Raw genomic sequence first — 16,330 nt, forward strand, 5'->3', positions numbered from 1 at the left:
ATTCCGATAAACGGTTGAAAAAATTCATCCAAATTACTGTCCGCTCGTTTTTGAGTACGTCCGAATTTCGGTATTTTCAAAATTGTTCAAAAACTGTGAGAATTTTGAAAAAACTTAAAACATGATAAAGTTGCGCAATTTCATTATCTTTCCAACGGTATATCATTTGCACAGTTTTGATAATCGATTCGAAAATCGAACTAAAAGTTCGTTTTCTGGCCATATAGAAGCGTTTTCGTATTTTCAAAATTAAATTTAAACCGTGTAAAATCCGTGAAAAGTGTGAACATGAAAAAGTTGCGGTTTTTCATTATCTATCCAACGGTATATCATTTGCATAGTTCCGACAAATGGTTGAGAAACTCGAGGTATAATCAGTACCTCTGAAGAAAATGGAAAGTTCAGGTAAGTTCGACAGAAAGTTGAACCATGTTATCCGAGAAGTACAACCTTGTGTCCAGGGAAGTACAAGTCGGTGCTCAGAATATTATTCTGCAACCGGTTCCAGAATAGTGCTGGTATATATATATATATATATATATATATATATATATATATATATATATATATATATATATAGAGTCCAACTATTCTCGAACCCCCTTAAGAGTGGTTCGCTCGCCGTCCCGGCCCTAGCTCCCGCTCCGCCTTCTTCATGGCGGCAGCCCGCGTCGCCACCCCGACCCCAGCTCCCGCTCCGCCTTCTTCCTGGCGACAGCCCGCGTTGACCATCGTCTACCTCCCGAACCAAGCCGCCCCGAGAAAACTGACTGAGCCCCAACTGAACTCCCTTTCGACAGGGCACTGCGCCGCCCAGACCCAGCTCCTGCCCCGCCTTCTTCTCCGGCAGCAGCACCAAATCCCCGCCCCACCTTCTTCTTGGAGGAACGTTGAATCCCTGCGCCGCCTTCTTCCCCGGCGGCAGCACCTAGTTCCCGCCCCCACCCACCTTCTTCCCCAGCGCTGCAGACCTAGGATCCACCATGGAGAAGCCTACCTTCTTGTTGTGCAGATCCGAGTTCGAATTTGTTGTTTTTAGTTCCGTCGAGAGGATGATCGGGCTGCGAGGTCGAGGAGCACCGGGCGTTGTCTGTTTGTTGCCCATCTGGTAGAATCCAGGAGAAGTTCAGATGTCGGAGCGCTGCATCCCAGGTAATTTTGTTGCTAATCTTATATAATTTCGTCCAGATCTGTGATGATTCAGGCGTCTTGCCAAGCAAGAGCCGATCTCAGCTGCTACGTTTTGTTCAAAACGAGTGAGAACTACTTGGTTCAGTTGCAGAAGTAGAGCAGTTCAGTACATCAGTTACTTTCATTATCATTCTTTTGTATAAGAACTAGTTGTGGGATCTTCCTAGCTGTGATGTAATATTCCCAAGTGGGATTTGGGGGCGATTCACGTAAGCAACTAGGGAGAGCGAAGAGTTCTTTGCAATTTTGTTATGTGTTTGCTATTAATTAATGACTCTAGTTAGCTGGATTGTTAGCTCTTCGCGTATTTTGTGTACGAGGTCTGATCATGGGTGTCTTACTCGGGCACACAACTTCTAGAATTTTATTAATAAAATATGTAGGCATAGAAAAAATAATCATTGTTAGATGATGGCTTTTCTAAATCCAAGCTAGTTCTTGCCAGTATTGGATTGGCAGTAACATTCGCCGCTTAACAGTACCATGGACATCCTAACACTGGCGAATGGTTGATGGTTCCAGTTAGGACTATCTCTGCCAGCTAAGTTTAGGATCAGGACCATGAGATGAAGAGTGAAGCTACATGCTCGCTTGCTTGTAGCTCAGTTCAGACCATGGGCTGTAAACAAAGATCGTACAGTTGCTCCAGATTAGTTCATTTTCTAGTGTAGTCACTTTTGCGGTTGAAGTTAACTGTGTGCTCCCTTATTCTGATAAATGTTTGGTTATATGAAGAAGTTCACACTTGGTCGATTCATACAATTCTCTTTGGTTAACACAGGCTTCGTCTCACATAGAAAAACCAAGACACTTTTGTGTGGAGGTTTATCCACTTTTGCCTGCATATATATTTTGAGAAGCATGCTCAAAACTCTCCTAGAAATTTGCTTCGGCCATGGGGGATGTTCATTTTTTCTGGTAGTTCACTTGAAGAAAGAAATACAAAAAACCAAAACCGGTTCCAAATCATGAGATTCTGGAAGTTTGGTTTCTTCTGTTTATTAAAGTGTGGGTTTAAATTTGTCGAGAAGTGCACTATGTCGGTAGTTGAAGTTCATTTTTTGTTCTAGGAGTTTATTTGTTTGGCAAGTTAATTTTTGTCTTAAAAATCTGTTGATCTTACGGTGTGTACTTCCTTTCTCACTAAGATTTCATTTCCTTTTACAGGTGAGTTTATTTTTCCACGAAGATCATTTTATTAGGCGAATTCTGGCAGTGAAATTGTGTATTTCGGGTAGTATATTTGTGTATTTTGGAGAGTTCTTAATCTTCGTTTCGGGAAAGTTCTATTAGTACATATGTGATGTCCATTTTTTGTGGAAAAAAAGTTTGGAAGTTCACCTCAATTTCTTTTGGAAGCTCACTTGTTAAAATTACATGTGCGGGGATGCATCTGAATAGAGAGTAGCCACTGAAGCAGAGTAGCTGTTGAGGTAATATTTTTCATATTTTTTTATCACCAAGTTTAATGTAGTTCAAAATATTCAAATTAGCAAGTTCACTTAGTATTCCCTGGGATTTCATTGCAAGTTCCACATGTACTATGTTCAGGAAGTAGACATCGAACTGCGCCTGGTAGGCTCAAAAGTAGTGCACTTGGGTACAGCGCATCAAAGTTCACCTTTTATTTGACTATCTAGTTCTTCATAGCAAGTTTGTTCTTATTGGCCCTGTTTAAAGCATAATGACTTACAGTCTTACATTTTGAACAATTTATCCTATTCTTATTAATTATTGGTAGGTTACCATGACCACTATGCCATCTCGATCAAGTAGTTGTGATGCAGTTCACTGTGCATCTGGTACGTATTTCAGTTTAGATGTGCTACTAGTTCAGAGCTGAACTTCTACTGTTTATGCCCTCATGTGCAATGCGTTCCACCTTCATATTGTTTCATCATCAACGTGTGAAAAAAGGATTTAAAATAGCAGAAAATGTTCTGTTGTATAAAAAGTTCAACTTGTTAAGTTACAGCAGTTCGTTACTGAAAAACTAAAGCCCACTCCATAAAAATATTTTGAATTTTATGTATAAAACAATTGAAGTTTGCTTGCTCAAGAAAGCAACAAAAAAATATGTAATAGGCAAGCAGCTGCAGCCATTCTTCTGGCGCTATTTGTCTTTTTTATACATAGGCAGGGGTGATTGAAGAAACCATTCAGCTTTAAAAATACAGGAAGTTCATCTCGAATTCACCAAAAGGTTCACCTTCTCTTTGTCACGCAATTCACTCTGTCAATTATTTTTGCCTGCAAGTTTACATCATTTTCCTTTCGAGGTTCACTTTATCTCAATGTGAAAATTCGGTTCTATTTTGTGTGGAAGTTCATTATTCCTATTAACTTAGAAAAGCTAAACAATAGGAAGTCCACTTATTAAGCGACATATGATTATTCACCCAAGTCCACTTAAAAACACTTTTGAATTTGATGTGTAAAACAATTAAAGTTCACTTTTCGTTTTGTAGAGTTTGATGTGTTAAACCAAAGTAGGAGTTCACTATATTCAGTTTCTGAAGTTCCTTTTAGTTCTGAACTTTTATCTTATGTCGTCGGTTAATCGTATAGAGTGTTTCAGTTCCGTACCAGGTCTTACATTTTGTTTTCGGTTAGTGGCATGTTTAGGAACTAGGTTGTGTTGTCCGCCAAGACAAGTACTAGCAGTATTATGATCTTACGTGTGGGGATGTTGGATGCTAGTACCGTAGGTAGTTGATTTGCATGCTCTACAGGGTGCGAGTTATATATCCTCTGCAGCGCGTCGTCTGGTTAACCACCAGAGCAACCCAGTACACCTCAACCACCTCCACTTAAGCTCGGGATTTCCCCTGAGCACCAACCGAACTCCACCACCATGGCGTCGACAGGAAGCATCAGCACGAAATCCTGGCGGCTTGTCCGTCCATGGCACTCTTGTGAACTCCTACACGTTCTCCTCCCGAAGTTCATTCGAGGATATTTTTCTGGTATGTGGTTGCAGTCTTGCAGATCCTGTATAATATGTTTTGATTATATTATGCTTCGAAAGTGCACTACATGAAAATTGGCAGTTCATTGTGTAAATTAATAGGAGTTCAAGTTTTCTATCCAAATAAATACATCTCTGACTTGTTAGGATGTTTGTTTTGTTTGAACGGGAGATTCACTTTTAGTATCAGGGCGTTCACTTTTAGTTCAGAAGAAATTAAAAAGGTACCGAATGTGTAGAATATTCTTTCCAGGGGAGTTTGCTTCGGCTGAAGGTGAAGTTCAGTTTTCTTTGCGGAACAGTTCGTTTCATAATCAACAAGCTATATATTGATCAGATATTTATTTATTTATTTATCAGAACAGAAGATGCACAGAGCCAAGGTAATGTTGAACCACTTTCCAGGGGCTACTTTTACAAACATAATCAGCTAGCTATACATTAATCAGCTAGCTATTCACTAATGCGACATTATATTGAACATATCTTTTCACTCTTTGTTGTGATATTTCAATGTTAGTTAGTAGAACATGCTACATTATCTTTAATAGAAGTTTATATAGTTCAAGGAAAAAAGGAGTAAATATCTGTAATGAATGCTGAAGTATTAGGCAAAAAAAGTATGCTAGTACTAGGAGCAATACACTTCAACGGCGCAGTATTCTCAATTTTTTTGCTCAATTATCTTAAACTGCAAGTAACTTATTTTTAAGAAAGGTACACTCTTTTGTTGCGAAGTGCAGTTCGTTGGCCGCGGAAGTTCATTTTCTTTATTGTGAAAACGCAGATTATTTTAGATACTACTACTAGTACTGGTGTTCATCTTGTAGAATCTAGTAGTGCTCTCTCCTTTGAATACTCACCTTTTTTCTGATTTGTTTGGAAGATAGCTTCAACAGTTTCTGATCAACTCTATGTTCTTTCATTATAATCAAATATTTCAAATTTTTTATTCACCTAATTCTATCATTTGGTGCCAGGTACTTGAGAAGCCCACTCGCATCGTCCGAGCATCACATGCATATACAACAAGGACTCCCTGATCACGGCCAACCCGATGAGGCAATGCCGCAGAGGACGAGGACATAAACGTGGTGCTAGCCCTACGCTACTTCTTGGAGGTGGATGCGGCTTGGCGGTCGCTCCCTGTCCATGGCGTCTTCAAGCCCAAATGTCGCGCCGCGGGGGCGTCTGTTGCAGGAACATTCCCAGGACGGGCACGGCGCAGGCTGAGTGAAGCTTACTAATACTAATTTGTGGAGTTAACTTCTCTATTCGTGAATTTTGTGTAATTATGTGTGAAGTTCACTGTTATGCATCTAGGGCAGTACAGTTCTTTGATGTAAAGTCCACTTGTTAGGCTTTCGTATCAAACATGCTATGCATTCACTTGTCTTTGTCAGTACACCTGGGCTTGTGCGTATATCTTTGATGTAAAGTCCACTTATTTGGCTTTGGTATTAAACAAAGAAGTTATATATTTTTATATGGAAGTTCACTCTTTGGACTTCACCAGTTCACTGTAAAATAATTACAACCCCACAAAATAGTAAAGAGAAACAAAATAACCGAAAACTCCATAGAATGAACTTTTCGTTAAAGTATAGTGAATTGCATGCAGTTTCCAGTTTATTGTTCCAGCTTGCAACATTTAACTAGTTCAGCATTAGCAAGCAAGCTCCAAATTTATTTTTTGTTAATACTATCTTTGAACACGGGGGAAGTTCACCATGAACATACTAGAAATGTGCTTTTGTCAAACTTCACTTTGTGCGCGAAAGTTCACTTTGAATATGTAGGAAGTACATTTTAAGCATGACTGAAACTTTTGTACCGCGAGCGGAAGTTCACTAACAGATATCGAGAAATTCACTTTCATATTCGAGCAGCTCATGTCTCTATTTTTCTAGGAGGAAATTATATGAACAGAAATCATTCATACAACCTCTTATTATGTAAATCGACCGGCGCCACATACAATTATCACTAATATAACTCTATTAATACTCCAACACACCGCAAATGCCACACTTAATAAATCTAGATGAGCCAATATTGAAATGTTGTCATGTCGGCGTTATATCCGATTTTGCATATTTCTGAAATTAAAGTTGAATCGTTTAGAATTTGAAAAAATGTTACATATGAAAAAGCTGCGCCTAATCAATATCTTTTCAACGCAATATCATTTGAAATATTCCGACGAGTGGTTCAAAAATAAGCCCCAAAAAACAGTACGAAAACCGAAAAGTGTGAAAATCGAAATTATGTATTTTCGAATCTGCTCTTAAACTATAAAGAATTTAGAAGAGTGTTCTTCATGAGAAAGGTGCGCCTCGACATCAGCTTTCCAACGACATATGATACGCCCCAATCCGATAAACGGTTTGAAAACTGGACCCCATAAACTACACGAAAATAGAGAAATCCGCGAAAACATTGTTTTGTATATTTAAAATTAGATTTAAACAATATATAATTTGGGAAAACGATGAACATGAAAAAGTAGCGAAATTTCCGTACGAATCCAACGGTATATTGTATGTATCAATCCAATAAGTAGTTTGAAAATCAACGTAAAAATACTGTCCGCATAAACATGCAATTCTGGTACTCCGTCGAGAGATTCACTAGAAACAACCAGGAAGTTCGCTATATTTTCTGAAGTTCACATCAAACTAGACTAAAGTTTTGGAAGTTCGCCCTGTACAATATTGAAGTCCGTCGGGAAGTTCAGATTCAGGGAAGAAGAAGTTCACATCCACATAAGTTCGCTATAATTTTATTACATGCCTGAAACTTTTATAACGCGATCGGAAGTTCACTAACAGATATAAGGAAGTTCACTTCTATATTCGAGCACCTCATGCACTCTGTTTTTCTGGACGGAAATCATACGCATAGAAATCGTCCGTACAACCACCGATTGCGCAAATCAACCAACTCAACGTACAATTAGCACTAATATAACTCTACTAATACTCCAACATATCGCAATGCCACACCTAATCAATCTAGATGAGCCAATTTCGAAATGTTCTTGTGTCGGCGTTATCTTCACTTTTATGTATTTCTGAAATTAAACTAAAACCATTTAGAATTTGGAAAAACATTCAACATGAAAAAGATTCGCCTAATCAATATATTTTCAATGCAATATCATTTGGAACATTCCGATAAGTGGTTCGGAAATAAGCCCCAAAACAGTTCGAAAAACCGAGAAATTCGAAAAACGTAATCACGTATTTTCAAATCTGCTCTTAAACTATAAAGAATTTAGAAAAGTGTTCTTCATGAAAGAGGTGCGCCTAGTCAGCACCTTTCCAACGGCATATCATACACATCATTCCGATAAACGGTTTGAAAACTGGAACCCCAAAACTGTACATAAATAGAGAAATCCGCGAAAACGTCGTTTTGCATATTTCAAATTAGTTTTAATCAATATAGAATTTGGAAAAACGATGAACACGAAAAAGTTGCGAAATTTCCGTGCGAATCCAACGGTATATTATACGCATCAATCCGATAAGCGGTTTGAAAATCATCATGAAAATACTGTCCACACGAACATGCAATTCTGGTATTCCGTCGAGAAGTTCACTAGGAAAACACCGGAAGTTCGAAAGGGTTCGAGAATAGTTATTCTCGAACCGGTTCGAGAATAACGAGACCTATATATATATATATATATATATATATATATATATATATATATATATATATATATAGGTCTGCTATTCTCGAACCGGTTCGAGAATAACTATTCTCGAACCACTTGTGAACTTCGTGTCATTTTCTAAGTGAACTTCGTGGCGGAACTTCAAAAATATATGTTTGGGCGGACAGTATTTTTATGTTTATTTTCAAACCACTTATCGGAATGACGCGTGTGATATACCGTTGGATTCGTATGGAAATTTCGCAACTTTTTGATGTTCAATGTTTTTCCAAATTCTCTATGGTTCGAAAACAATTTTAAATACACAAAACTATGTTTTCACGGATTACTCCGTTTTCGGACAGTATTTTAGGTGTATTTTTCAAACGGTTTGTCGAAATGATGCGTACGATATACCGTTAGAAAGCTGTTGACTAGGCGCACATTTTTCATGTACAACATTTTTCTAAATTCATCACGGTTTAAGAGCAGTTTTGAAAATACGTGATTTTGTTTCCGAGCTTCTTAGTTTTTTCGCACAGTATTTTGGGTTTAATTTGGAACCACCTGTCAGAATATTATAAATGATATGGCGTTGGAAAGATATAGCTCAGACGCAACTTTTTTATGTTTAATTTTTTTCAAATTCTCAACGCTTTAAGTTTAATTTCAGAAATATGCAAAATCAAAGATAACACCGACACTCGTGCGATTTGAAATTGGCTCATCTAGATTGATTAGGTGTGGCATGGCCGCATGTTGGAGTATTAATAGAGTTATATCACTGCTAATTCCATGTGGTGCTGGTTGATTTATGCAACGAAAGGCTTTACCAACGATTTCTATGTGTATGATTTCCGCCCAGAAAAACAAAGTACTTCAAATGTCCCGGTTCATAGAAGTGAACTTCATGATGTTTTGTTAGTGAACTTCAAGTCGCGGTATAAAAGTTTACCGCATATTAAATATTAACTTCTCACGCACTTGATGGTGAACTTCACTATTTTATGCTTATGTGCATTGATGGTGAACTTCACTATTTTTATGCTTATGTGCATCCGAACTTAAATTTTAAGTAAAAAGTGAACTTCACAAGTTTATGTTTATGTGCATGAGTTAGACAAGCGAACTTACATTCTAAAAATTAATAGAAAGTACACACCAACGAAACATCAAGTACAATTCACATGATTTAAAGTTTACACGATGAACTGCTGTAGGCGGCTATACGAGTTAACTTTTGGCCAATTACACAAAGTGAACTGCCAATAGATTTGGGGGACTTCCCCAAAATAAAGCATTAACTTACAATATGGTGAAGTGAACTACTATTTTTCTATCACCCACACATCGAGAACATATATGTATTACCTATTCTCTAAGCAATTGAAGGTGTACTATGGGTACAACAGCATCACCACCATCTGCTCGTGCACATACTTCACATACTTCACAATCCCCATCTAGCTGGAAAAATCTGAACTGAAGCACTTGGGAGGAGTGAACTTCACGGAATTAGGTGAACTGAACTTTCACGCTGGCTACAGAAAAAGCAAGAAACTTTCTTGCATCCCATTTCTTTGCCTTCAAGCTGCATGTGTATGACAAAAGTGTACAACTTAATTAAACAGGATTGCAACCTCTCCAAATTACAATTCAATCACATCTTTAAGATAAAGTAATATACTCTCATATGATACGTGTTTCACTCACAAATCAGCGATATCAATGTATGAGTATCATTTTGATGTCGAAACATGTAGTGAAATTGTGGAAATTGTGCAACGTACATTTACTAAGTGTCACCAACACATCAGCAGCAACATCCAACGAGCATACAATGAACAATGATGAATTGTACTACAACGTATTAGCTGCTGTAGTATTTTACTCGAACTTCTTTCCCCTCACACGATAAGCTTACGCTGAAAAAAGATGTGAACTTCATAGCTGGGATCTTGGCGTGCACGGATGTTCGCCAACGCCGATGCGGAGGTAGGTGATGGATATTTTCCAACGCCGATGTGAACTGCAGGTGCTCCAAAATTAAATCCGAAATTCTAGTTTTACGCATGTATACAAAAGTGCAACACATATATCAATTACCCATACACTAATCTAACCACAAAAGAGTGAACTTTCCAAAATCAAATTAGTGAACTCCGTAGCAAAGAGCAAATAAAGCACACATGAATTGGTTTTATGTGTACGGATGGAGAGGCTAATGTTTCTGGATGAGCCGACAGAGTAGTGAACATCTTTTATAGTCTAATGTTTACGGATGAGCCGACAATAGTGAACGTCTTTTATAGTCGGACATGCATCGGCACATACTTGTACCATATTTTTCCCAGGCTTAATTCATTTTTTTCTATAAAAACTGAGAACAACAAATAAAGAGAAACAAGAGACGAGAGGACCGAGTAGTGAGGACAAGGACGATACACTCGAACCTCACACATGCAGGAGTGAACTTCAGAAATTACTTTTTTGTGTTGATATATTCCGAACTTTTGCCTAGACAAAATGCTATTACTCTCCACAAATAAGGTTTAAAAAAACCTAAAACAACCACAAACAAAAGCCGTTTAGAACTAGCACAACAATTCAGAAACCTACAACTCAATAGTGCACTTTACACCGACCAGGAGGACCTGCTGCCCGAGCATGCTCAGCCCAGATCTATGTGCTGCTACTTCACATTTTTGTCCTTATGTGGACAAGCTAACTTGTATTTTAAATAAAAGGGAACTTTACATTGTTGTGCTTATATGGACAAGCGAAATTGCATTCTAAATAAAAGCGAACTCGCATTTTAAATAAAAGCGAACTTCACATTTTTGTGCTTATGTGGACAAGTGAAATTACAATTTAAACAAAAGCAAACTTGCGTTTTAAATAAAAGCGAACTTCACATTTTTGTGCTTATGTGGACAAGCAAATTTGCATTATAAATAAAAGCAAACTTCACATTTTTGTGCTTATGTGGACACGCGAACTTGCATTTCAAACAAAAGCGAACTTGCATTTTAAATAAAAGCGAACTTCGCTGGACAAGCGAACTTACATTTTAAAATAAAAGCAAACTTGCATTTTAAATAGAACTTAACTTCACATTTTGTTCTCATGTGGAGAAGCAAACTTGTATTTAAAAAATAAAAAACGAACTTGCCATTTTTGTGCTTATGTGGACAAGCGAACCTGCATTATAAATAAAAGCGAACTTCACATTTTTGTGCTTATGTGAACAAGGGAAATTGCATTTTAAATAAAAGCGAACTTGCATTTTTAATAAAAGCGAACTGCACATTTTTGTGCTTATGTGCGTTAGCTGAAATCTGTCTATCGCTAGACAGGCCTCAACAATCCTACACCGACACCTGCTATTTTTTAAAGTGGACTTCGAATATTTAATTTAGTGAACTTCATGTGTACCCGGTCAAAGAACACATATCATGAATCTACAACTCTACTAGCTGCTATTTCTTATTGCACGCAATCAAGTTCAGTGGCATATCTTCATGTATCTAAATTAAGTGGAATAAATGGATTTTGTTTCTGTAAAGTAAGTGCACTATTAAAAATGAACTAATAAAAATATAATTTTGCTACTGTAAGTGCACTATCTATATTCAGTTCTTTTTAATCCTTGGCATTGCTACTATCTAAATGCAATCTAAATTCATTCACTGCAATGCCAAGGATCTAAAGTAAGTGCACTATCTAAATTTTGCTACTGTAAGTGCACTATCTAAATGCATTCACTGCAATGCCAAGGATCTAAAGTAAGTGCACTATCTAAATTCAGTTCTAACTTGCTTTACAGTAGCAATCTCCTGTACACAGGGGTGCACTATTAAAAAGCACAAAACTGAACTGTGGACTCACACAAAATGAACTGATATAAATAAGGAGCGATGCAGCGGGATTAGATGCACAAGACAAAAAAAAGTACTTTTGGGAGACGACAATACACCTACACTTCCACACAGCAAATAGTATACTTCTCAGAAGCAAAAACGGAATTTCCAAAAATATGGATAATTTTCCACACTCATATACTTTTTTAACAAGATGCGAACTTCGGGATTTGAAAATAGTGAACTTCGTGACAACAAAATTGAACTTTTTCCTCGTGGGTGAATTGAACTTTTTTGCCGGAAAAAATGAATAATGGATGAACTAAATAATCAAGTAGCAAGAGATGTGAACTTCATGAATTAGGAGAAGTGAATTACAAGGTTTAGAAGAAGTGAACTTCACCCATCGTCCTTGGCATTGGTTTGAGATAATTCGTCCCAAAATTAGCTGCTTCAGATAATTCCATTTTGACCAATATCTCGCTGAATCCAAATTGTTGCTACTGTAAAGCAAGTGTCAAGAAGGTTTTAAGTTCTCAAGGGGTTGCTTAAACTGAGTGTACATTAGAGCAAGTGCGGTGAATGTAAGGATGTACCTACCTGCCCCATTGTGGACTCCCAGAGCGCCGCCTGGTGAACTCCTGCTGTGTTGGTGTAGACTGCCACAACGGGGTGCTATTGTGGAGAGGCACAACCACGGCGAAGGCCTAGTGGTATTCCGCATAGGCTTTGCGGCGGCGGCTGGTTGTGGTGAACTTCAGAGTTCATCCCTACTTCACTACTTATCTGAACTTCACAAGTTCATCATCGTTCCTGCTTGATTACTCGCATCTTCAAAAGCAGATATTAGCTTGTAAGCAAGCATGCATATCAGGTGCATCGGCTGGGAGGCAGTTCAGAGAAACAGCAGCGGTGCAAGAGTTCAGAGTAGAGGCGGCAGGGCGAAACTGAACTGCTTTTTGGAAAAGGTGAACATGCAGTGTTGGACAATCTGAACTTGTACAAAAAAATGTTCTTACCATTCGATCGTACTTATGTTTCTGAACTCCCTAATTTGTTGCATGATTTTTAACCAAACCCGTCAGGCAGACAAAATTAACTCCCAGAAATAGAAGTGAACTTTCCCCCAAATATGATGTGAATAACTTCTTTTTCGTACCATCCCAAATTGTTGTATTAAACAAGAATGAACTTCACTTTCTCCGTGCAATCTATGATGTGAATAGCTATTTCTCCCTTCTGCTGTCAAAAAAGCAAACTATTGTGGGCTCACTCTAAGAACAGGAGGAAAGAAAAGCAACAGACGCAAGTTCTGCACACATCAGCAAACTATTTCTCCCTTCTGCGGTAAGAGAACACAAAAAACAAGAGCTTCGCTGTATCACGAACAGTTAGTAAACTTCATCTCACTGCATAAAAAAAGACATCTTTTCTATGCAGACGAGGTGCAAATCCGTGTTAATTAAAACAGATTGCTATAACTGACGAGTGAGTAGAAAATACCAAAACAGTTAGGTAGAGTATAATTCTGTATCAGCATCAGCCGGTTCAGACTTCAGAGTTGAGTAGATCATCGAGCAAGTTCACAAAACGGTAGCAGTTCACAGAGAAAATTACCGTGAACAGGCCCGCACACGACCTGTAGGCTGCAGCCCCTCATGTCGCTGTCGACCCATAACCGCAGGAGGTCGATGCCCCGCCGCGGGAGGCCCAGGGACCCGACCAGCGCAGGGGTAGGCGCGGGTGGACTCCCTGGCGGCGCAGGGAGGACTCCCAGGGAGGAGCGAGCCAGGGAAAAGGGGGATGGGTGCTACCGGTCGATTCCGCGTAGTGGACTCCCCAGCAGCGATGGGTGGACTCTGTGGCCATGCCAAGAGTGGCGGAGCTAGGGGAGGGGAGGGCCTGAAGGTGGTGCACGAGCAACTGTGAACTCCCACGACGGTGGTATGTGGATTCCACCAGGGCAGGACACGGTCAAAGCAGGGGCCGCACGCCTAAGAGGAAGAAGACGGTGACATCGCGCGAGGAGGCCGTGGTGCGTGGAGTGGCCGTGGAGGCGTGCCTGGGAGGAAAAGGCCCGGGGACAGCGGGCAGGGTGGCCGTGGTGGCGGGCTAGGGCGGAGCGTAGGGTGGCCGCGGCAACGGGGAAGGGAGGGGAATTTGGCGTGGCCGCCATGAAAGAAGCTGGACGGGGATTCGGCGCGCGCGGCCGGGGAAGAAGCTGGGCGGGGATTCGGCGCCGCCGCCGGGGAAGACGCTGGGCGGGGATTAGGCGCTGTCGCCGGGGAAGAAGCTGGGCGGGATTAGGCGCCGCCGCCGGGGAAGAAGGCGGGCGGGAGTTGGGGTTGCCGATAAGGTAGGTGGGCGGGCGGGTTGGTTCAGGATCTCTCGGGTGGTTTTTTTCTGGAGAAATGTCGGGTGGGTTCCGTAATTCCGTTGGTAGTTCGAGAATAGCTATTCTAGAACCCCTCTTAAGGGGGTTCGAGAATAGTTCTCCTCTATATATATATATATATATATATATATATATATATATATATATATATAGTTCTAACTATATTGTTGTGCACGCTATTATGCAGAATGAAGATTAGGGAATGCAGAATAAGGAACATCCATGATGTTGGGTTCATTGACCCACAAATCGTTAATGGATATGTGTTACAAAATCACCCCGCCGACGTGGAGCAAGACCTGTTGATTTTTCTTAGAAAGCGAGGAACTCAAAAGTGATATTCTATTTCCTTACCATTTTGGGTGACTGTTTCGTATTGAGCACATTCTCTTTTGTTTACTCCATGCATGGTATGTGGCTAATCGATGAGTTATGCATGACTGTGCATGTATCGTGTCCGCGAGTTCCACCGGATTCTCGCTAGTAATTCAATTTCACACCTCCACAGTTCTCGTCATCGACTCTCTGAATATGGATTCAAAGCTTTGGGTCGACATGAGAAGAATGCTGGGAAAGTAATTATTTTCATTCATTTGCGCTCTATATCGATCGGCCTCTTTCGTTCATTTCCTAATATCAAGTAACTAATAACTATCTTGTTCATTTAATTTTCTTTGCCTCGTAGGGTTTGGAGACGGTTCACAGATGAAACGGTCGGTGAATTCAAAAAAGAGCTAGAATTTAGAAGGTCACTCACTAGGGAAATTCAGCCACCGGGGACCAATCTATGTGGATACTATGTTTGTGAGTTCATCCGGAGATACACCTCTGAGCGGACGCCGTCGGATAACAATGTCAAGAGGAATAACTTGCGAAAGACGCTTAGTCCAGAAGCTCGCTTCCGACCAATTCAAGAGGAACTAGCAGGATGGTTCATGAGGGAAGTCCTCCATCCTAAAGGAGAACACTATTACGAGGACGTAGAACTTCTGATGCAGTAAATTATGTATGGAAACTTATTCAAAATTGTATATGGTCATCCGATATTGAATATATATTGTATATTCCTCTTGAATTCTTTTTAGTTCTAATTTCAAATTTGTTTGAAATTGTACATTCTTATGCATGTATGTAGTACCGTAGAATATGTGAAACTCCTTCAAAATTAAAATAAAACACAAAAGAAATAAAACAATACAAATTAAAAAGAAACCAGATTTGGGGGGGGGGGGGCTAAAACCCTAAACCTGCGGCGGCCTTTAGTCGCGGTTGGCAAGAAGAACCGCGACTAAAGGTCCTCCGCCCCGACGGTCGCCTGGCGCCCACGTGGACGGGCCTTTAGTCGCGGTTCGTAAGAAACCGCGACTAAGGGGGGGCTTTAGTCGCGCATATTTAATCCCGGTTGCGCAACCGCGACTAATGGCAGTTGCCAACCGGGACTAAAGCCCCTTTTTCTACCAGTGTAAAATGGTTGTTTTTTTTGGTAGTGATAACAACTTAGGGCAAGATCGTGTTGAATAGGCAGATTGGAAAGAAGTTAAATTACATTTTTTTGTGTATGATCAAATCTTGATCATGTTAGTTTAAGTGCTTTTGTTGCAGTGAAGTTTTTGGTTTATGTCTAGTATGCATTATTATATTTAAGATAATGTCACTGTTGTCACATGTTTTTTTTTTGAACATAAAGGGCGAGAGGCCCTGGAATCTTTATTATATCGGCAGGGGTCTTACAACTTCAGAAGGACAAATAAGAAAAAGGAAATTACAACAGAGTCCCTTAGTTTTACAATAAACACCCCAGTTGAAAACTCGAAAATGCGATCGAGTCCTTGGTCGATGCCGATGATGGTTGACTCTCCGGCGCGGCTGCCGCTGCTTCCGCCGGGGACGAAACCACTTGGGGAAGCTGCAGCGATGGACGCCACACCGAGGCCGATGAAGATCCTCACCCGAAGGAGGAAGAAGAAGCTCGTGCCGCGATGGCCGAGCGCAGCAGGGTCACCCTTGTGACCGGAGATAGCCACGGCGAAAAGGCGCTGCCGCTTGGAAGCTGCTGCCTGGATCACAGATTCCAAAGATCCACCGTACCTTCATCTGCAGACGCTGTCGACGATGCTCTCACCCACAACCTCTCCCTCGCCACCAAGGCCGGCCGAGAGGAGGGGAGGAGCAGCGCCACAACGGAGAAGATGGTTGCGCTTTATGAGACAGGGGCTCACCATAAGAGGATGCTCCGGCTCCTTCTTCCATGGAAG

At 40.3% G+C, this 16,330-nt stretch overlaps 1 long non-coding RNA gene across 3 annotated transcripts; it reads right to left on the reverse strand.

Annotated features, from left to right (window-relative positions):
• Positions 1-9,053: 9,053 nt before the first annotated feature.
• LOC124685394 lies at positions 9,054-14,077 on the reverse strand. Of its 3 annotated transcripts, none has more exons than XR_006997429.1 (5): positions 13,298-14,077; positions 12,281-12,511; positions 12,059-12,183; positions 9,745-9,849; positions 9,054-9,411 (listed from the first exon to the last, which is right to left on the reverse strand). It is a non-coding gene; the product is annotated as an uncharacterized LOC124685394 (long non-coding RNA). The 3 variants fall into 3 exon arrangements; XR_006997428.1 differs by having other exon boundaries at positions 12,700-14,077; XR_006997427.1 differs by lacking the exon at positions 13,298-14,077 and having other exon boundaries at positions 12,281-12,684.
• Between the last annotated feature and the right edge of the window lie 2,253 nt (positions 14,078-16,330).

This window comes from Lolium rigidum, chromosome 1 (assembly GCF_022539505.1).
Source record: "Lolium rigidum isolate FL_2022 chromosome 1, APGP_CSIRO_Lrig_0.1, whole genome shotgun sequence".
In the NCBI taxonomy this organism is placed as follows: domain Eukaryota; kingdom Viridiplantae; phylum Streptophyta; class Magnoliopsida; order Poales; family Poaceae; genus Lolium; species Lolium rigidum.